At 40.9% G+C, this 22,023-nt stretch overlaps 1 protein-coding gene across 1 annotated transcript in view; it reads left to right on the top strand.

Moving 5' to 3' along the window:
• Positions 1-12,294: 12,294 nt before the first annotated feature.
• LIMCH1 (LIM and calponin homology domains 1) overlaps positions 12,295-22,023 on the top strand; it is a 114,652-nt gene continuing 104,923 nt past the window's right edge. Inside the window, exon 1 of the mRNA XM_009332439.1 lies at positions 12,295-12,363. The gene's annotated coding sequence lies outside the window, so the exon portion shown is untranslated. The remainder of the gene's footprint in view (positions 12,364-22,023) is intronic.

Here is a 22,023-nt window from a genome sequence, read left to right as displayed (position 1 = left end):
TGAAAAACTATATGAACGTGTGAACTCGGCAGCAAAGCTCCTGCTGTCATGCAAATACCTTTTCACATTAAAAAAAACAAGGAAAGACAAATACAATTTCCTATAAGTTAATGCCTTCTCAAAAGAATGTTGTGTGGTGTTGTCCAAAAAATGTTGGCTGATACACAGAATATCTGTATTATTTGAATATGTTGTAGTGTTTTTTTGGTGGTGGTGTGTGTTGTGGTGGGTTTTGGTTTTTTTGTTTGTTTATTTGTTTGGGGTTTTTTGTTTGTTTTGTTTTGTTTTTTGTTTTCACATTGTCTGTAATTTTGCTTGCAGATTAGGCAGGTATTCCTGTTCTGACAGTTCTGGTTCATATTCCTGTTTGTAAGACAGTAGTGCTCTTCCACGGTTAGAAGTACAATATTACTGATGAGTGCCACATGACATTGTCAATACCCATGTGCTTTTTAATAGGAACGGAGAAGGTTGTTGATGATATTTACTTGCCTTTAATTTCATCTACTCTTTGAATAATATGTGAAATTTGAAAACAACTTACTTAGGAAAGTAACTCAAAGAAACTTTATTAATCATATGACTATATTATAAGGGAAGTTAATGAATAGTTTCAACATCTCTGGATTTTTTTCTTTTTAATTATTTCAGATTTGAAGAAGGTTGCTCAGTGTACCTCAGTGTCAGGAGGTACATGGAAAATCAATGTGCTGATAAAGAACTTCAAATAATCATGCTTTTTCCTCTCATTTTGACAGCTGAAAGTTGTGAATTAATCAACTAATTCTGAAAAGTGCTTTGCAATCCAATGCTGATAATATTTAAATATACTTTTCAATGTTGAGTCCTGCTGATGCTTCATGTTTAAAGTAGCATTTGAGTTGCCTTGTTGGCATGAGTGAGGTACTCTGCATTGGTAGCATGAGGGAAGCATGAAAATGTTCATGGGACAGGTCTGATTCTGCCAGGGAAGCAGCCAACTCAAAAGACTTCTTGGAATTGTAGAAATGTAGCAAATGTTTTGACACTTGCAGTTCTTACTGTTTAGATTGGAAATGTTAAGCATGTTTTTAATAGGCTCCTTTTCCACTATTAAAGCATTATGGTGAAATAATTACATTCCTTTCAATCCATTTTAGACCTTACATGGTTTCCACTAACAGTAAAAATAAAAGTAACAGCAATTAAAATAGTTGTCGGGTTTTCTTCTCTCTTCAGAAATTTATTTACTACAAGGCTAAATGACAATTTTTGTTAAAGACAAATTTCTTTTATTCCTCTGTCTGTATTTGAACCAGATGCTTAATCTAATTGTTCCTAGTATTTGTTTCACCCAACAGTAAACAGGGAAGAGAAAGAGTGCTAGTGCAGCTCATTGATTTGATAATGAGAGGTTGCTCATTCTGTGCCTTGCTCCTTGGTCAGGTCTGTCGTGGCTTCAGAGCTGGTGCTTCTGGAGCTGTCGCTGCTGGCGTGCTGCATAATGGATGAGCCTGAACTGATGGAGGCAGCAGGTGCTCTAGCAATAGAAAAGAGCAGTGTTTGTTATTGTTGTAAGCATCATCAATCCTCCTCCCTTTCTCCCTCTGTTCTCAACGTCCTCCAAACAAAGACTCCCTGTATCTGCAGCAGCAGGGGAGAAAATAGCAACAACCCACCCTGTGTAACATTGCCTTTTTCTGTCTCAGGGGCAACCTTGTAAATAGGTCTTGATTTGATGCTCTGGATCTGTAAGTGGCTTGTTTATCATTGCAGAGGACAATACTGATTTATGAATTCCATTTAGCAGAAAACTCTATCAGTACCTGTGTGTAACTGTCCTATTTCAGCTCAATAGGATGAATGAAAAATGGCTTTCAATTCTAGTACTCATTATGCACTGCAAGATCACCAGCTCTTGTGGGAGCAATCTGCTGAAAGATAGGTCTAAACATTCTTCAGTTGGGGAAAAATGTAATTTTGGGAGGTTGGGAGGAGCCGGGGAGAGAAGTAGATATTGCGGAAGGGGGGGGAAAAGAATAGGAGGATCTTTTTCTTGGTTTTATCTAAGCTGATGGTTGCTCTTAGAAGTGCCTTTTCAAGAGTAGGCTGTGATTTGAAATCTTACAGAAGTACTTTTCTATGTAAAGGCAGTCAAATCTACAACCATATCAAGTCCACTTGCTCTAAAACGTCAGTTGATTCTAGCTATTCTTAAGCGTTTCTCTTGTCTGGAGCATTAATGACAGACCTTCTGCAGGGCTATTGCCTCTCCTTCAGGGTTTGGGATGCAGGAGGCATGGAGCAGAGTGGGGGAGAATAGAAACAGTTTACTCCAGTAGAGGCTGCAGTAGGCTTTCTATTCTGCTTGTAATGTCATCATAATTTGGAGAGAAATAGTTGTTCTCTTTCACCATACCTTCCTATTTCTTTTCTGTTTTTGTTTCTTCCCTTATGGCAGCATTCTCTTTGTGGATATGTTATCCTCTCCAGTTCTTGTGCAAGATGTGAGGGGAGAAGAAAGAGGTTTTTCCATTGCCGTAGGTTGGGTAAAGTGAATCAGAATGTCATTGAGAACCAGTAATTGTCATGGATTGCAGGGGTATTACCATTTCTATTGGTATCTGGAAGTCTGGAGTATCTGGCAGCAGAGACAGCATTTGCAGAATGAGCCTTCTGGTTGCTCGTTCTGTTTCTTGCTCCTTGGTCAGGTTTGTCATGGCTTCAGAGCTGGTGCTTCTGAAGCCGTTGCTGTTGGTGTGCAGCATAATGCTGTAGGTACCTTATCTCCTGGATGGACCCCTTGTACATACATTGTAGGTTGTGTCCATTCCTTGTCTTTGGTCCTGGCTCCTGGATGAACTTTGGACCCACGTTGTAGCCTTGTTTCCAGTTCTGTCTCTGGCCCCGTCTCCTTTTGCTGGACTCCCTGGACAGACCCCGGATCCAGTTCATCATTTTGCCATGTCTGATGCCATGGGTGGACCTTGTTACCGATACCTGGCTTTACCTGCCAGTTCATGGCCTGTGCGACTGTCCCCCAGCAGTAAGGACACAGCTTGTGCTGGGGCCACTCTTGTCTCTCGGCTCGCCTGCCCTTAGGGAGCAGATAGCCCTCGCTGCTCCCTGACAGCGCTATGGATATAGCTCCACCCTTGCTTGGTGGCCAAATGGTGTTTAAAAACTGGCTTAGCTGGAAAAGTATTCAGAGTGTGAATGCTCTTCCTTAACTCTGTCTCTATAGAGGCAGGAACAAAATAGATGTACTTCCAAAGAGTTATTAATGAAGGCCTCAAACCTGTGTGGCTGAATTAAGGTTAGCCTTCTTTCTGCGGGAAAGTGGATAATTTTTCTTCATTCAGTGATTTTTGAAATGCGCATTTTTTCCCTGTTTAGAAGCTGGTAGTTCTGCTGTTTGTCTGCAAGTGACTGCAAAGCTGTGGCACGCAGCTCTGTTCCTGCTGGAGAACGTGCCAAGTGACGATCCAGAGTTTGGAGGGAACATCCAAGGAGCTCAGATATTGCTCTCAGAAGTGTTAGTTTTTTTCCTTTTTCCATTTTATTTGGAAGGAGCAAAGTTTTGCAGAGTTATATTGACAGTAGATAGAATTATGCTTTTCATCGGTATCAGTATGAAGCGACTTATTCCCCATAGACAGTTTCCTGCTTTACTTGCTCTGGGCTTCCAGGCTTATTGTCTGGAGAACCAGGTCTTAAAATACCTTGCTGAGCTATACTTTTTTTATATATATATTTAAATTGTACAGACTGTAAATGGGATACTTTACATATGGACTTGTCTTGATATGACTCGATGACATTAAATTTAAAAGCTTCAAGGTAGACTGGTGCCTAGTGATGCTCATCATCGGCATTTCAGCGGCTCCACTGAGACCTAAAGTCATCTTTAAATGGCTGGTTAAATTCAGTAATGGTTTGTTCAAGTGAACACCTAATTTCTTCAAAAAGGGAAGCTGGTGTCTCCTAGCAGACATTTTTCATTGCAAAAGCTCAGTAATTACTGAGCTTTGGTAGTCTCTCCTGACAGTGGTTAATGACAAGCCGAAGTGCTTCTAGTGTTGGGCCTGTCTTAACTTGGAGCTTCTTGTATGTTTGTATTCCTGTCTCTGTCCAGTTTTAAATGTGTGCAGTTTTAAAGTTGTCTGCCAAGATGCACATTCCTGGCAAAAAGCAGCACGCTGGTGTCAAATTTGCTTGTCCAAGAAGTAGTGCAGTGGTCTTGTAAAACACAAATGCAGCAATAATGTAAAATAGGTTAGAGCAGTGTGAAGTGGGGATTAACAAATCTAGATGCTGCGGCGATCCCATCATCTCCTACAGAGCTGTTGATCTCTTCATTGCTTTGAGGGTGAGACAAGATGTTGGGCTCAATGAGGAGTCTGCTGCTGGTGTTTTGCCCTGCCTCTGCAGTAATTAGTTGACAGAGCTTTAAACACTTCTGATGCAGGACTGTCTAAACTTTCTAAAGCTGGAGGAGAGAAAATAGAGAGTTTTATTAGCAGATGCTTCAGTTTCAACATGTAGATGATGCAATGTAGCATATATTTTGGAGGAGCAGTTTTTCAAGACGGTGGGATACTGCAACTAGAAAAAGGAATTAAAGGATAAAACAATGTGTATTCTAATTCTTTGCTCTTTTAGAGATGGCCAGAAACCCAATTTCCTGTTTTGCTGGATAGTTGCTAGTGTAATCAACCTGAGGCAAAGGAAAAAATTTCTCCTGGCCTTTGCTGAAAAAGCTTTGGCTTGGTGATAAAATGTGAGGCTGACATGTATTGGTCTGACAGCTACTCTGAGTTCAGCAGCCAGAGCTTGAGTTATCTCTCTCTCTCTCTCCATCAGCACTGATTCCAGCTTCAAGAAGCATCATGTTAGGGAAATAATAAGGGCTAAATCAATAGTTACTGCTTTTGAGAGTGGTTCCCTGTACACACTTTTTTTTTCTGCATGCAACAAAAGAGGGACAATAGAAGGCAGTGCAGGTGCTTGTCTGCCCATGACAAGCCCCAGGGGATCGCACTAAAGAGGTTGGAAAATTCCTAATAACTTTAATCAGCCTTTCTGTTTTTCGGTGAGCAGACTGCTTGTTTAGCCTGGTTGGGTAAGAAAATAAGACCTCGGGAAAAGGTGTTCATGATAGCTAGTAATTATTAGTAATCTGCTCCTCTTCCCTTCAAAGGTGCAGGAACTACCATTAAGTACTGGTTCACCCTGAGCTGGGATAGGTTGTGCAGTAGTAAAAGGGGTAGCCGAACAGGGAGCTTTCTCCAGACGGTGTAGAGGAGCGAGGCCAGGCTCTCCAGATGGCCAGGACTAGATTAAAAGAGGGCCTCAGACTGAGGAGATGCATTCTGTGCTCTTGCCTTCTGGTTTGTTGTACTAGTTGGCTCCACATTGTACATGCTAATCCTGATCTCTGCTCCTCTGACCATCTGCATGGGGTCTTGTTTTCACAGAAAAGAGTAGAGCTGAAGAACGTACCAATATGGTAAGATGTAGCTTCCATCAAATAAGTTATTTTCCTGAAATAATGCTTTATTCCTCCTTCTCCCCAGTCAAGAAGGAGGATGACCACTTAGCTGATAAATCTATGGCAGGAGCCTACAACCCCCCCCTTCTTTAATTCACATTGAAACTAACAAAGAGATGATGGATCCCCCAGTACAGGAAATAAGTTTTTCTCAGAGACCTTATTTTTTTCTTTTCTTTTTTTTTTTTAATGTTTTAGCAATAAAAAGAACCCTAAATTGAACCACTGATTAAAACCAGGTATCTTAGGGTGTTCCGTCATGTCTGTCATCTGGTATCTAATTTTGATAATACTGCTTGAAGTACAGATAAAAAGTTGGTTACTCATAAAACAACGATGCAATACCAATTTACTGACTGTCAAATACAAATTTGATGTAACAGATGACCTCCTGCTAGGTGAAGCTTTCGGGGCTTGTGCTGCAGCCGGGACAAGTCTGATGGAAGTTGCTTTTAAGTTCTCTTTTGCTGCTCTTTGCTCTTTTTCTCCACAAAATGTTCAACCTTGAACGACGCATTTTCTGCCCTGCCCCACCCCAAAGGGAAGGCTGCAATGTTTGGCAATGCACCTGGGAATGTATACAAACAGCATTAGGGAAAGGAGACAAAAAAGGAGGCTGATTTTACTCTACCATGAAATTTTAACACCCCTTAGCAGCTTGCCAGCCAAGCGGGATTATACTACCAGATGTCCTGGCAGAAATGTGCGCGGCTCTGCGAGATCATAAATCCAAACAACGTATGGCAACCCTGCGTGTATAATACTACAGTTAGCAATGCAGAATTTCAGTGTGGAAAGCTCTGGTGACGGGCAGGATTAGTAAGGACAAAACTTTCCCAGACTTAGCTTTAAAACCTTAGGTAGGTAATAGCTGCTGATGGCGGTGGTATGTTAATGGGAAAAGGAAGAATATAGTGATGCCTGTGCTTTATCAGCAGCAATAAGCCTCGTTTGCTTGCAGTTGTCTTCTCCCATCATGTGTTGGCCTTTCAGCAGGCAGAATTGTAGTGCAGATGCTCAGAGGCTGATCCCTCTGTTGGTGTATACGAAAGCACCGAGGGGGTGTTGTCAAAGACCTGCTAATCTCAAGGCCTGAGCAACAGAGCAGTGCCGCTCTGTAAGCAGTTCAGAGTTGGCTTGTGGTTTGTCTTGAGTGTCAATGGAGCTCTGTTGTCTTCATCTTGGTAAATTCTTGTTTAATAGGAAGAACGGGGATGGTGGAGGCCTGGTGTGGAAGTTTGTGTCCAGTGCATTTGTTTTACTCGTCTTTCTGTGTTTCTTTTGTCACGTTTCCCAAATGGGGTACTGACTGAACCTGTTCTTTTAGTCTACACGTTAAATATAAATGCATGTGTCCATTCATAGGATCGTTTCCTCACTAAACTATGCAAAGAATTGGAAAAAATCAGCTGTTGTGTTTCTTTTAGTTGTCTCTCCCTTCATGGAAAAGAAAAGGCACTCACTGGCATCCTATAGCAAAGAAATCATTCATTTGGTGAGGACTTAAAATTGGGTCCACCAAAGGTGTTGGTACTATGTTTGTGTTAGTGGGTATGGTTCTCCCATGCTATATGTTGACACCAAATTGTCAGCTAACCCAACTGACAGTGTGGCAGACAGAAATTCAAAGCAAGCGGAGGAGAATATGCTATCCCCTGTTTTATTCTGTCGTTGCTAGAAAAAAATTGAGTTCCTATGAAGTGTGAAAAAGAGCAAGTCAACTCCCTGGCTCTTTAAAGAATAGTACGAGGGTGAATAGCCAGAGGAAAAGAACAAAGGGGACTTCAGCATGGCTAGTTAACTTTGCAAATTGCAGTTAAACTTAAGTGACCAGAAAGTGGAAGATCTAAAAATAAATAATGTGAAGTGCTTTTTTTGCAGGTTAATCTTGCTACCCAAGTGTGAAATCTCCCCCCTTCTTCCCATGCATTCTTTAAATTTTCAAGTTCCTATACCACAGAATTTCAGGTGGTTCACTGCTGGCTACATTAGTCATTCTGAGCTTATGCTGGTTTTGTCCTTGAGAGTAGAAATACACGCTAAAGATATTTAAGTTGTTCGCCCTTTTATTGATTTTAGTAGTAAATTACCTCAATACTGTAATGGCTTGGAAAGCTTTGTGCGGAGTGCTTGTCATCATTCAGCTTTCCTGGAAGATAGGTACACCTAGAGACCAGTGTTTGTTGCTCTTGGGAAGCTCCATTCGTGCAGTCTTCAAGTTTGTCTGTGCTAAACCAACCAACTAATATTTGTAATAAAGCTGTTTAGGACTGGCTTATATTGCTCTAATTTTAGCAATTTAAATCCCTCTGCTGTGGAGTAAGAGGGAGGGAGCTCGTGCCTGGATGATGTGTTCTGTCCACTTCTGCAGACAGAGCAAAGCATGCGATATGTGCAGGACATGGCAGAACCAGGAGCCGGTGAAGGGTCTCCAAATCCCACTGCGCTGCCGTAGCAACGTGGTACAATTCTGGTCTGCAAATGTAAAGCTGGCTTTAAGTTTGTCAGTGGTGTTTAGTTCAGAAATCTCTTGTCTATGCTACATGAAAAAGGAATTTAACTTGCATATTCATGTTATTAGCTCAAATGGTATGTCAGAAATGGGGAAGTAGGAATTCGTTACTCTAGAGGCACCAAATCCTGATGCCCTAAAAACTGTCATGCTTCTTTTGGTGGTTTGTGTTCCCTGCTGCTTATATGATCCAATGCTTTCTATTTACACACCTGTGATGATTACAGTTTAGACCTTACTTTCACATCTCCCTGAAGTAAAAGCAGTATGTTTTCTAGTTAAGTAGCAGGGTGGGCTTTTTTCATTTAAGTAAAAAATTATATAGGGGAAAATAGTGGTTGTACAAAATTGAAATGCAGCGTACCCACGTAGAAAGAAATGAACAGCCTACCAAACTTCTTGAGAATCTTTCTTTCATTGCTGTCATGCCTCACGAGGTCTCCAAAGTGCGTAATGAGTAACAAAGACCTCTCCCTGCTGTGTCTATATTTTTGTTCACTGCTTTACATGCTATTTTGAGATGTGCATATAGAAAATGAAGCTAACTATATTCAAAGTGTTGTCCCCGATGACTTAGTGTTTATTCAACTACTTACGTCTTGTTGGCCCAGATAAATTTCACCTGAGGCCAGCATCTGCTCACTAATTTGTCACCTTTTCTTTTTCATGCCCTTAAGCTGTTTTGACACCAGAGGCTTTGCAAGCTCCATCTCAGGAAGCACCAGCAGCAATACAAAACGCAAGGAAAACAATGTGAACTGAAGCTTAGTGAAAATAGAGTTGTGTAATATGGCACTGGTTAGTGGCTGGATGACAGCCATCCTTGATGACATACATTTAATGGCATGCGTAACTGCAAAGAACAAAGGAGTTAATCAGCAACAATACTGTATATAAGAAGTGTTACTGTGTGTAAATACATATTAAAGCTTATGTTGCCATAAGCTTGTGATAGAGAGTCAGTGTGCTGTGGTTTAGTCTCCTAATACTCCTTTTGGAAAAACTTGTATTATTCATTTTAGGTTTGTTTTCTGGGTTGTTAAGTGTCAGGGAAACTGAGAAACGCATATGGCCGTCAAATAATTGCCCTGGTTGAAAACGCTTGCAGCTTTTTATGGAGAAGAAAATATCATCCAGATGATGAATAAAGACAACTCCTCCTCACATAAATGAAGCACGACAATAAATTATATTGCGTTTTGCTTCTGTTCTCTATTTTTTTAAGTTACAACATGATATGGAAAGGCGGCTTTTTTCCTTTCAGCTTTATAGAACTTATTTTTTAGTAATCATTAGCAGGATACAACTTGTGTTTTGCCTTTAAGGTGCTTTGTTCTAACGGTTGTACCCCTGCACTGCAGAGAATTACAATGTGCTGGCATTGCAGAAGTGAATAGGGGACTCTTCCATGTATCCTGCTTCTTCCTGTATTGCCAAGTGTGCTGGTCTGTACCTTTGACCTGGGGGTTTCATCCAGCAGTCAAACTGGAGGCTTTTTTCCAGAGATGGAAGAAGATAAGCTAGTAGGAACAGACCAGTGCTTAGATTAACAACATGAACACGATCCTGTGACACACGCAATGGTTTTGTGATACAGTGCTAATGCACGTGCTTTCCTTTTCACATGGGTTTGGGCAAACTTCAGTATGCGCTTAGCTATGCAGGACTCTTGCAAATACCAGAGTGCCAATCCTTATACCTGAAGTCACTTTAAGCCCTCGCTCCGCCCGCTGTCAGTGCGCTGAGCAAAGGTTATCTCGGACACGCATAGGAGGCTGGCCTGTGGGCCTGCTGTAGTTGTTCTTGAGGGTATGGCCCAAAGTGGCCTCCTGCAGACAGCGGGGGGGTGGGGGTGTGTGTGTGCACGCACATGTTTACATGTGTGCATACGCCAAGAAACTGAGCTCTAATTTCCTCTGGAAAAGGTGGACCCAGCTTCTTGCTCATCTCAGTCCCCTTTTGGGTTATCTTTGTCATTTATAATGTCATTTTCATGCTTATTTTTAGTTTCTAGCCTTTCTCTGTTGAACTGCTCTTACATTTTAATTGGCTAAATCAGGAGACTTGTAGCTGATTAATGTTTCCCCTCTGCAGCTGGATCATCTAGAATAGGCATAAACCTTTCCATGCCTCATTTACTTCCAGTTCCTTTTCGAACAGACGTGCACTGTTCCTGGACTTTCCTGTCTTTCCTCACCTGCTGTCAGTTTTTGTTGTACCTCTCGCTGGATGAATTGTTGTTCCAGCTGTGCATTTGCATTTCATGATTTTATTCGTGCGGCCAGAAATTATGTATGAAACCTTCCTACATCAGCAGTAATGACAGCAATACTCAGGTGGCAGCTTTTGGCAGGTAGATTCTTACCTGAATTTTGTTAACAGCTTCGGTACTGCTCCCTGCTGAATGAGGGTGTTCAACAAACACATAAACAGATTGACTTCCGTAGCTGGAACGTTTGATGTTGAGGAGTGAAATAAGATTACTATCTTCTTTATTTTATTTCTTTTTTCCTGCATAGATGAAAAAAACACTACGAGTCAGGCTGTTATGAAATAGCTCTTCCTACTCCTTTGTGTACTGTACTTTATTCTATGGATGAAATAAAAGTCAGTTTTGATGTGCTCTATCGTTCATCCCAAATGCTAATGGTTTTATTGTCATGATTTCCCTTTGTCCCAGCAGATCGAGATTAGAGATGACTTACTATGGTTAGAGATAGTTTAAATGATTAGAAGTCACTTACTACTGGCAAATTGCATCTAGTTTCTTCTGAGGCATGAGGGCAACGCAGTGCCTTGTTCTACTTTATGCATTTGCATAAAATGATTGTCAACTGATGTCTTTATGATACACTTTTCAGAGTATGGGGTGTTAAAGTTTGCACACTGTCATACCAGTTGGTTAGGAGAAGTTCCTTCACATTGGAAAAAAAAAATGTTTATAATTAAGTGGGGGATTAGGTTTTAGGCTTTGCATTTGCACTTCAATTCAAAAAAAGTGTTGTTCTCTAAGACTGTGCATAGCTATAACCAGCATTTGTGAAGCCGGTGCATTCGCTAATCCCGTGGGAAAGTGCCAAACTTGTCAGTTTTTATAAATTGCTGTCTTTATGACAGGAAACTGGGAGGGGAAGGGTCTTCTATCTGAATAGAACAGCAAGGAGAAAATAGGGACATAAGGACAGATGTGTCCCCAAGTCACTATTCTGTATGGTGGAAGCAACGCCCAGAGCAAGGTTCTTGCTGAAAGATTGGATGTGAGCCATGAGAACTCTATAAGCATCCGGTAAATGTTTTGGCTGGGTGAGGAGAAGACCTCCTGGAGGACAATTAAAAAAATAGGCAGGCTTTTTTTGCTTTGTTTCGTTTCTGCTCAGAGCTCTCTAAACATAGCAACTATTTTTATATATTTGTTGGCGGTAATAAAAAGTATTCTTTTAACTGAAACACATCATCTGTTGAGAATGATTTGAGGATGAATGGCAAGTCATTGTCAACATGGTAGTGAGTCATAAACAGGGGTTCAGTCATGCCTGTAGCATCCAGCGCCCTCAGGCGAGATTGGGATTCCTAGACGGTTCCTAGATGGTCCATCCCTAAGCAGCACAGACTGGCTGTACTGGAATGTACAGCCTGGTCCAAGCATCCCTGACAGGCTGCGGACTGTGAGTAGGTGCCTAAACCTTAGCTTCCACCGAGTTTGTATTCACGCTCACAGTTGACTTCATGATGTGAAATATCATTTAATATGACCAACGGTATTGTGGCATGTGTGTGAAGGGCTACAACTCATGCAAGTGCTTCCAGTTGCCTTTGCTTATTCTGTAAAGGTGGTAGGTTAAAGGCCAGAAGATCAAGCCCGCTACAAGATTTTTAACATGATGCAAAAAAAGCAGTAAAAATACAGTTTGTCTAAATACAATAGTTTTAAAATTCAAAACGCTATAGAATAAAACTAAAAATATTCTGAAGATTACATTGTAGTTTTTGTTTTTTACTTCTAGGAAACAGCTCAGTTATAATCTGTAATTGCACTGGCCGGAGCAAATACTTTGTTCTATGTGTTAAATAGCTCGATGAAATGGGAAGGAGGAAGCTGGTTGATGGACACAACTTAGTCCTTTGGCAAGGCCTGTAAAGCTCGGATGTTTCCTATGAAGCAGATGCTTTAGCTGAACGTTATGAATTGCTTTTGTAAAGTACACCTTCTAATAGATGCCACTCTTCTGTTTCCCCCTACTCTTTTGCAGCAAGTGACGGGCAGAAGTTTTGGTGAGAAAGATTTTCGTTCTGGATTAGAAAACGGCATTCTTCTGTGTGAGTAAGTAACACTTAGAGTTTTGAGCCTTGAATACAATCTTGACTAAAGCTGAAATGAACTTTAACTACTATTTCCAATTGTTGGTTTCCTTCTGCGAGTTTTGACATTGTGCACGCTGGTATTTCACTGCAGCATCATTTCAGTGCCAAAGCTATTGTTATGGTGAGGATTGAAATATGGCTTAAAGAAAACAGGTTTTGCAAAATGCTTCCCTCACTCCACCCCAGCTCCTTAGTTGAGTTATGTAAAGTAAAAATGATGTTTGCTTTTTGGTTTCCTTTTATTTAAAGATGTTAACCACAGATTGGCAAATGGTGTTCCACACCTGCCTGTGGACGTCTCTGCTACAGTGAGGCGTTTTGGACCAACTCCAGGTCCGAGCACTGTCAAGAGTTAGCCATCTGAATACCATCAATACTCAGCTGCTTTTATAGTTTCTGGAAAGGTTAGGCATCCTCTAAATTTTACCTAAAGGTGTATTTGAATGATGTGGTTTGTAATTTTTGGACAAGAGACACAAGTTTGCTTTTGCACATTTCTCTCTGGTTTTAATAGCTAGTTTTTAGGTAGAGTCTTCCAAAAGCATGTTGTGGGCTTAGATACCAAAGCTGGTGACTCTTAAGAGCAATTTGGAAGTGTGCCCTAATGCCCGTAGTTCTTTGAAAATCCCATGCAGCAGGTCAGGAGTTTGGGATCTGAATCACCTGCATGGACCGATTTCCTTCCCTGGGCATGCAGGGCTGTCACTGAAGTTGGTAAAAGCTGTCTTCGCACACCAGAAGGATGACGTTTGTGCAGAACTGAATGCATATTGAAATTTATAAATGAGATCTCCTGAGATGTTTAGCTGGACCATTGCAGCTATTGGTTAAGTCTTATACTATGAAAGGTACTGGAACTTGGAAACTGTTTTCAGCAGTAGAGTTGAGCTAACATCCTGTAACTCAGCTCTAGGTAGCTTATGATAGCTTTGAAACCTACCTGTGTAAATACTGTCTTATATCTCACTGGTGTCGTTAATCAGACAGCTTGAACTTTAGCTGTCAAAGGGGAAAAAAAGCATAAAGGAAATGATATGATCTGGCTTGACTGTGGTTGCATGTCTTTGCTGAGGAGGGAAGTAGTTGTTATTGTTGATCAAAAGTTGTGTAACTCGGAAGGAGCATGTAGTTTACCTCTTTGTATTTAAGGGTTGCCTCTTGCACAAGATCTCCTCTGTATTCAAGGGAAGTACTGTGTGCTGAATCATTTCACAGTGCTCTTTAAATGTTAAGGTTGAATTGTGTTGCATGAAAAATAATTCGAGATTAGATCTTATCTTATCTGCAAGTAAGCAGAGGTAGTCTGATTTAAATGCTGTAAGTCTTTAAGATGTAAAGCTTAACTAACTAATGTTTTACTAATGAAATGCATAAATATATATTTCTTAAGAGGCTGTGAGCTCCAGTGATAAGCAGGTCAAGGGACACCACTTGGTTATACTACTAAATTGCTCTGTGATGTTGGGCAAATCGCTTGGCTTTGTTTACCACCTGTGGATCAGTGCAAACCAATCTGAAAGGATCTGTCTCCTCAACCTCAAATCTGAGAGGCCATGATGTTTGTACTGCATCCCGCTCCTGGCAGCTGTGGCTAGTGGATAAAACTCTATAGGCTACAGAGCATTAAGCAGAGAGCTACCAGCTTGGCCTTCGGGTTTGGCTTTCTGATGATGAACAAATTATGAGGCTGACAATAAAAGTGTGCTCTTCACTGATCCACTGTAAAATAAAGAACTTAACAGAAATTTGCGGTGTAACACTGAGAGCTCTTAATGTATCTTCAGAAAGTACAGGTTTTGGCAGGTGAAGCACTGAGAGGTAATTTTTTCTCTTGCTCAGTGAAGAAGTGCTAGTGAAACTGCCACAGGCAATAATGTCTCCGTAGACAGGAGTTTTCTGGTTTATCAGAGACCCACCTGGGTACCTCATGAACAAAATCCAGCAGTATTTAATCTCTCTCAACCTCTTTCCAATCTGTTGTGCTTTCATCACAGCTGACCTCAACAAGCAGATGACAATCTGATCTCAAAGTCTCTGATAAGCTACCGAAGGCAAGAAATTATAGCTGTCTTAGGTTTCTGAAGATGGAAGAATTCATTGCCTTTGGTCTGGCTTATCTGATTTGTTGACAGTTTAGGGAGAAGCTAAACTTGCCTCAGTTTATCTCCACAGTACTCACTGCTAGTGTCATTAACTGGCAACTTGTAGCCGGACACTTGTGTGGGTGATGTCCACGTGAGCATGGAATGGTGCTTACTTCCACATGGCTGTTTCAGTGTTTTCCTTGCCTGTTGTATTTTGTGATGAGGCCTGAAAGTGAACTCGGGTCCTGAGGGATCTCAGCAGCTAGAGGACTGGAAACTTATGTCAGGAATGGGGACATAGCCAGTATGCCCCAAGTCTTCCAAACATGTCTCAAGCTACCCTCTGACTTTGGAAGCATTTTGCAGAAGGGAGGGGATGGGCGGTAGCCACCATGCCAGAGTCCATTCCCCAAACAGTCAGACAAGCCATGTGCAAAAGGCACAGGGGAAATCTTTGTCTATGTCTAGAGCAGGATTGTTGGAGCTTTAGGCACAGTAATGCCAGGCCTCCCTCCAGTTGATCCTGATGTCTGTGGTCTATACATCCTGCAAACTCAGGCAGACATCACTACACTGGTTATAAACGATTCATTCACATCTGGCAACTATCCATGTATTTTAATAAATGGAAACTAATACAACTGTGCGATGCCAAAAGCTTGGACTCTTGGGAGGGATGTGTTATGGACCACCAGCCTGACTAGCGGAGCAGCCCTGCATGCGTGTGCTAGCCACAGGCACCCGCAAGCCTCGTGCCTGCCTCTCTGGTAGTGTTTATGCTGTGGCTGGCATCTAGATCTGGCCTCGCTATGACGCTTTTATAGCTTGCCATGCTCAGCTCGGGAGCTGAGGAGTATATTTAAACAATGCAGGATGCCATAAAGCGGCAAGCTGACAGATGCGAGTAACACAAGCCCTTCCTTCTTTCTGGATATTTGAACGCCCACTTGTGCAGTTGCCCTGACAGTGCCAGCTCTACTTGTTCTCCCAGCTGTGCTGAGAAGCCAGTGACTACGACTTCTGTTTGTCTGACATGAGTTCATGGCTTTTTAGCATAGCTGTCTGATATCAGTGTGGATGGTGATTTCAGTAAGGGACATCATAGCTAGGCGAAGGCAATTCTTGCTCTGTTCTTGCTTTGTGTATTAAGTTCTCATATGCAAAGACGGAGGAGTTTTCTGGCTACACTTCTGCATGGGTGGGCAAAGGTGCCCTCCTGGGGACGTGGTGGAAAGATATATGAGGCAGGAATACAACACCAGTAGCAGGAAATATCACTAGAAATCCCCAATTTCCGCTCCAGCACATGTTCTTTTTTTTTTTTTTTCTTGTTACATAGCTTTAACATTTAGGTTTGACCCAGATATCATAAGAAGCTAGAGGATTAGTCAGGAATAAATTAGATCTGCTTGTTGCAGTGTTTAGGTGTTCCTATTCTACAGATTCAGACATTTGAATGAAGGTTCATTGCAAAAGAAAAAGTATATGCTGTCTTCATCCGCCTGCCCCACTGATTTGGGTAGTTCTGTTGCTTTTCTGAAACAGCAGACAAGGAAACGGAAGTTGCTTTTATTTCTAACCACGTAACAATTGCTATTAATAAGTTTAAAAATTACTACATGAAGACAAAAATGCATATGTCTTCCTGCAACCTTGTCCAGTTGTTACTGCTCTAATATTCTTGCAAGTGTGTTTTTAAGGTGAGCAGTTCATTCCCGTTCTCTTTGCCATCCACCTCCTGTTGCCCAGCTCTGCTACTGCACGTTGGGCAATCAGCAGTTAGAGAGGTCTCTGGGGGGATGTGACGCTTGGAAAATCCAAGGTATTTACTTGCTTTGATATGACTATCCAAGGGTGATACATATCCAGTATATCTGTAAACATTTCTGACACACAATAGGGATCATTTTTTTTTTCTCAAGCTTTCTCTGGAATCAAGCAGTACTAGGAGTCCAGCCACCCTTAAAGTTTGTATTACTGGTAATGAGAGCCTAATGTCAGGAATAGGACCAAACCATAAAGAAGAGTAACAACAACTGCTGGGACATGGATCCTGGGCAAAGGACCTTAAACAACAAACTCAAAACAGAATCGAGATTTAGGTATCAGCAGAAATGATTTGGCTTTGCGGTGGAGTCCAACAGCATCATGATCGTGTGTAAGACCTTGGGTTCTATATGTAGAACAGTTTAGCTGTGTGTCTGTTTTATGTATGTATGTAAATCAATTTATAGCAGTAAATGCAGGCATGATAAATCTTTGATTTTTCTCAAGCATGAAAGTTCTAACAAATATTTAACTGCATACCTTGAGAAGTCATGGCATAAACACGTGAAAGAGGAATAACCGTATGTGGTTAAAGATGGATGTCACTTGCATACACAATTCTGGATACCAACTTATGAGCGTTTTCCCAAACTTTTCTTTGTTTCTTAGAGACACTTATTTTGTATATTAGCACATGGTGTTACGTAGCTTAGTAAGATGTGCAGAAACTATGCTTATTTTTTGAAACCAGAATTCTTTGACTCTTTTTTGTTATTTTTTGAAAGAGCAGATAAGAAGGTATTTTATTGCTTTTAAGTAATCTTGGTAAAATTGGGTATGTACAGTGAATTAAGGAAAAAGTTTTACACTTTTTCTCCTGTAGGACAATATCTAGGAAAGGCAGTTCCCTTCAGCTCTGCATGTTAGGAATATATGCTCTTAAAAAGAAAGTTTTTAGGTTTTACTTTTAAATAAAAAAAAGTGAGAAGTTAGTCATGCACATAGATTATTTTAATAGTATTTAAAGAAAAAGTGAAGTGTGGCTATAAATCTGAGTGAATTGAAAGTGATTGTGATCAAGAATTACATAATGGAATTTATCATTTACTGTCATGAGAATAGTTTTCATCTATAAACAAGAAATCTCCTTAGCTTGTGTTCTTCATGTCACTGGTGATGAATAAGCTGCTTTTTCTCAGAGAGCAGTTTCTTTGGGCTTGCATCATGGTTACAGTACATCTGACCAAGCTTTGGGCTGACATGAATGCTGTTTTCAGCAAGGGCTGGATGTGTGCCAGATCAGTGCAAGTGTAATGCTATGGAATAGTAAAACTTTGTCTTCTGAGTCAGTGGTACCGTTAGGTATGGAGAGTAGCCTTCACTGTGTATATGGTGTTCCAGTTGTTTGGCTGTTTAAAAATCAAGTTCTTCTTGCAAGTTCACATCACTTATGTAAAATTGCCGTGCCACTTATGGAGACTTGGGAGGGGAAAACAAATACTGAGTTATCTTTGTAGATTGTAGGATTTTGCAGATATGTTATTCTACTTGTCTGTCAGTGGTATAGGCCTGGCATCAGTTCAGCACTTGGCTGTGTAGTGTACAGTGCAGAGACTCTTGTCTTGCCAGATACCTCACTGGAGAAGTTAGTGGATGCCCAGCCCTTACGCTTAATTAGGCTTTTGCTTGAATTTCCTGTTCCTGGAAACTAAGAAGGTATTTGAGTTTCATAGGCATACTTTAAGTTTTGAATGTGACCCATGTCTTGAGGTGAGAAGGGATTGGTGTTCTCCTGCAGTTTTCAGGCTCTGCGTTGTAATGCCAAAACATTATCAACATCATGGATTTGGCATGTCTCCAGTTTAGAGAGACGGGCCCCGAGGCTCGTTCAGCATTAAGATTTAGGTTCATGTGAGGACATTTGAAACAGTTTTATATGAATCCAGAGTTTTTAATCTCTAAGTTTTATTGCCGTGTTATAATGAAGAGCTATTTATTAGCACAGTTTAGGTGAGGGGTCAAAGGTAACAGACTGTAATGCTCAGCTGTGTGCCTGAGGAGAATAGTCATTGAGGGGCATGCTTGAGTACACCCAGAATGGCCTGTCTTTGTATTTAAGTTTAAAAAAAAAAAAAAAAAAAATACATCTCAGCAGACTAAATAGTAGAGTTTTTTCAGTGGAGCTTGGTAATTGACAGGGCAGGAGACTGTGGAACACTGACCCATTCAAACGGAGTGTTGCTCAAGTGCAAAGCAAGGTAATCCTGTGAGAGGTTTCAGCTTTCCAAGAGCGAATGTTTAAGAAATTATATTGGATATGTACTTTGGGCAGTTATCCATGGCCATTACTACTCAGTGTAAAACTATGTGTGAATTGTAAATCTATAGGTGCATGGGATGCTCTTCATGTCAGTCATTGTGGTGGTAGGTTCTGTATAAGTAGCTTGTGAAGGCGTTTACACAATCTTCCCTGTTGCCTTTCTTGAGCTGTTTTGCAAGGCCTCTATCTTGTTCATATTTTTAGTCTTTGGCAGAGCAAGACTCATGCTATCCTGTGTTTAGCATACTTGTTTTCTCAGTCCTACACATTTGCATAGTTCTTTATTCTCCTTTTACTTGTCAGACTGGACTGTGAGCCCTTTATAGGACAAAGTCAGTTCTGTCCTGCTTGTTAAAAAAGCACCTTGTTCATCTGATCCTAAATAAATAGTGTCAGGGGCATCATTAGCAATCACTCAAGAATGTTTTCCCAAAAATATTTTTGTGACCTCAAGAACATCTCTTTTGAGATGATATATTTTGAAACTTCTTTACCACTTCCTTTGCAACAAAATATTTTGACTTTTCATTGTCTGCTGTTTCAATGTGATTTGTTCATCTTTAAGACTAATAGTGGATTTTTCTCTCCTTTTCAACTATTTGGGGGCATTTTGGAGCTGCCACTAGAGCATGAGTTTAAAATATGTGGATACTGAAGCTGTCTGGGCTAATAATTATCAAGTGCTGAAAGGCTGCTTGTTAGAATGTAAATCTGTAAAACTTAATTTAAAAAGAGAAATGTCTTCGTGAAGGTTTACTGTGGGTAGAATTTCCTGAACTCTCAAATATGAAATGCCCTTTTATTTTAAGATCAGGTCATTAGCCAGCTTTTCTTTTTAGGAATATGATCTGTTATTTGAGTAAAGAGCTCTGTTGGATACCTATCCCTCTAGCCTGTATTGATCTGCGAACACACATCACTTCAACCTTTCTTTTTTTTCCCTTTCTGAAGCTTATTCTCTGAAAGTGCTTCTCCTCCATTTCCTCTTAGAAACAAGGTCTTTTTGGAGGCTGGATTTTGGCAGCCATCCTCCGAATATTTTCTTAACTGACGCTTTCTTGCAAGAATTTCATGGGCAGTTGTCTTGGTGCTTTTCATTAGATCTTTTATCAGCTGTTGCCTGAAACGCCTTCTCTTCCTGGCAGAAGCTTTTCAAATTCTTAACTGGTGATAAACAACCCCAGGAAGGTCTAATAGGTTAGCCACACAGTGGCTAGTACTGATTTCAGCTTGTCTGTCTTGCTGTGGAGATACCTTATCTCCTGGAATGCCAAGCCTTGGGGACAGCACCGAATAGAGCAATTGATTCTTCCCATACCTATCAGAGCTGGTTTTTATCAGGAGAAGGAAATGACCTAGCTTCTCCCTATAAGAGTGGGGATGGAGCAATTTTCCACTTCCATCGTGCCCTGCCGTTTCCATAAGGTAAGGCAGTTCTAAGGTTTTAGCTTCTATGCACTGTCTTACTGTGCTTCATCTAACAGCTAACTATGGAAGAGTCCAAGCCAGCACCTGGTGCAGGGGAACGGGAGGCTGGGTGTGTAGATGTTGGACTGAAAGTGGCAGGAGGACTTTGAGAAGTGAAGAACAGAGGATTGACCTGACTCAGGACAGGTGCATAAATGCCAGGGGTGGTGGGCAGAAATCCCAGCTGAGAGCCTGAAGGGTCTGGAGAATAGGTCAGGTGTGTGTATAGAGTCAAGTTTTGTGGATGGAGCCTGAAGAGGCTTGGTTTTATCCTGTTTTGGGTTATTGTATTTTGGGTGTTTGGTGGGATTGTTGGGGTTTTTTTGCCTTCATCATATTTTGTTTGAATTCTTTTAAGAACTATTTTATCTGTATTTCTTTTTGTCATGTCTTTGCTCCTTTTACTGTTAAAAAGTTCCTTGAGATTTCATTATCATATCTTCCTTCTGGTCATGTCAGAGAAACACTGGTCATAGCGCGTACCAGAAAGCCTCAATAGGAGAAGTATTACAGTCTTTATATTTCTGTTCTTTCTTTTTTCCTCCCCCCGTCATTTAACTTCTTGCATAAGTACCTGTTAATACTCCAGAATAATTTCTGTGAGAAACAAGTTGGCTGAAAGCTAAAGTTTTAAAAAGTCCTCCCTAAACTTGTTTTGCCAGTCATCTCTAAAATGTCTACTGGTCACCAAACCCCAGCTACCAAAAAGGTCAAGCTTGGGAAATGTACCTGCATTCTCCTTTTGAAAACAGTACTGAAAGACACTGTTTTACGGTTTGTTTCAACCACTATTACCTCACCATGTGGTGTCAGACCTTAAATTAGCAGTATCTTACTGGAGGGGAAGGAAAAAGGAGAAAATAATGGAAGATTTAAAATCATCCTGTTCTTGTTATCTCTCAGGACTGCTTAGTTGGACTTGTCCCATTGACATCTGTTTTCTTAGATGCAGGAGTATGAAAAATAGTACCAAGACCTTAAAAACAAAACAAAAGCAAAAAACCCCACAAAAATTCCAAATAAAAAAAAAAACAAACAAAAAAAACCTACCAAAAACAACACTTCTGTTCCAACTTTGACACTTCCACTCTGACCAGCTGTACAGTACCTCACCAACCTTGGCATAGCAGAACGTGGTACACAGTGATACAAAGGTTTTGCTTTGTTCTTTAGAAGATGCACATCCACTTGAGGATTTTTTTATGTTTGAAGAACACAGCTGTACAAAAAAACTGAACTAAATTTGTGCTTGGGAAAACCTGGGCTTGTAACTGGTGGTAGTTTGAGGCAAGACTGAGGTCTGACATTTACATTAGGATTGAGCAGTGTGTCTGCCCTCGATGCCCTCACAACGATGAATATGAGCCCTGATGATTTTTACTGCGTAAGAAAAAGGACTGCTTCCTTGGAGGAAAGAGTTAGTAACAGACAGGGTCAGCAGGAGCTGGGAGGTACTCAGAGAAGTGAGTGATCGTTCAAAGTCTCAGTACAACTCAGGACCTGTTAGGCTTCAACCCTTTGTCTGAACCTGCCAGTAGGGACCTTAGTGCCTTCCTTAGACTGATTAGTATTGCTAAACTGGCCAGACAGATCAGATGTCTGGGGCAGAGGATCTTCATGTGCCATCAACTAGGTGTGTTTTTTGAGCAAGTGCCTTCAAGTGTCTTCCTGCTGCAAGAATGGGTGATGGAAGTAACTTGTCTAACATGATCTGGGGATAGGACCTTAAATGTATGTTGTAGCAAGGCTTACGTTGATTACTTGCCCTCTGTGACTTGGTATGAAGGTGGTATGGATAACTTTTGTAATGGAAGTAAATGTTGTGAAAATAAAGCACTGAAGAATGTGTGTGTTTTTCAGCTGATGTAGAAGCTGATGGGTTCTGCGTTGCTCCTGTAACACTTGTCCTGCTACTGTGTTTTCCGTACCTTTCTCGGGGATTGCTGCAATACAAACATATTTTTAAAGATTTAATGTCCTA

Source organism: Pygoscelis adeliae, unplaced genomic scaffold (assembly GCF_000699105.1).
Source record: "Pygoscelis adeliae isolate BGI_AS28 unplaced genomic scaffold, ASM69910v1 Scaffold59, whole genome shotgun sequence".
NCBI classification, from domain to species: domain Eukaryota; kingdom Metazoa; phylum Chordata; class Aves; order Sphenisciformes; family Spheniscidae; genus Pygoscelis; species Pygoscelis adeliae.
The sequence above is the reverse complement of the archived record's forward strand: the minus strand, read 5'-3'. Positions and strand labels throughout refer to the sequence as shown.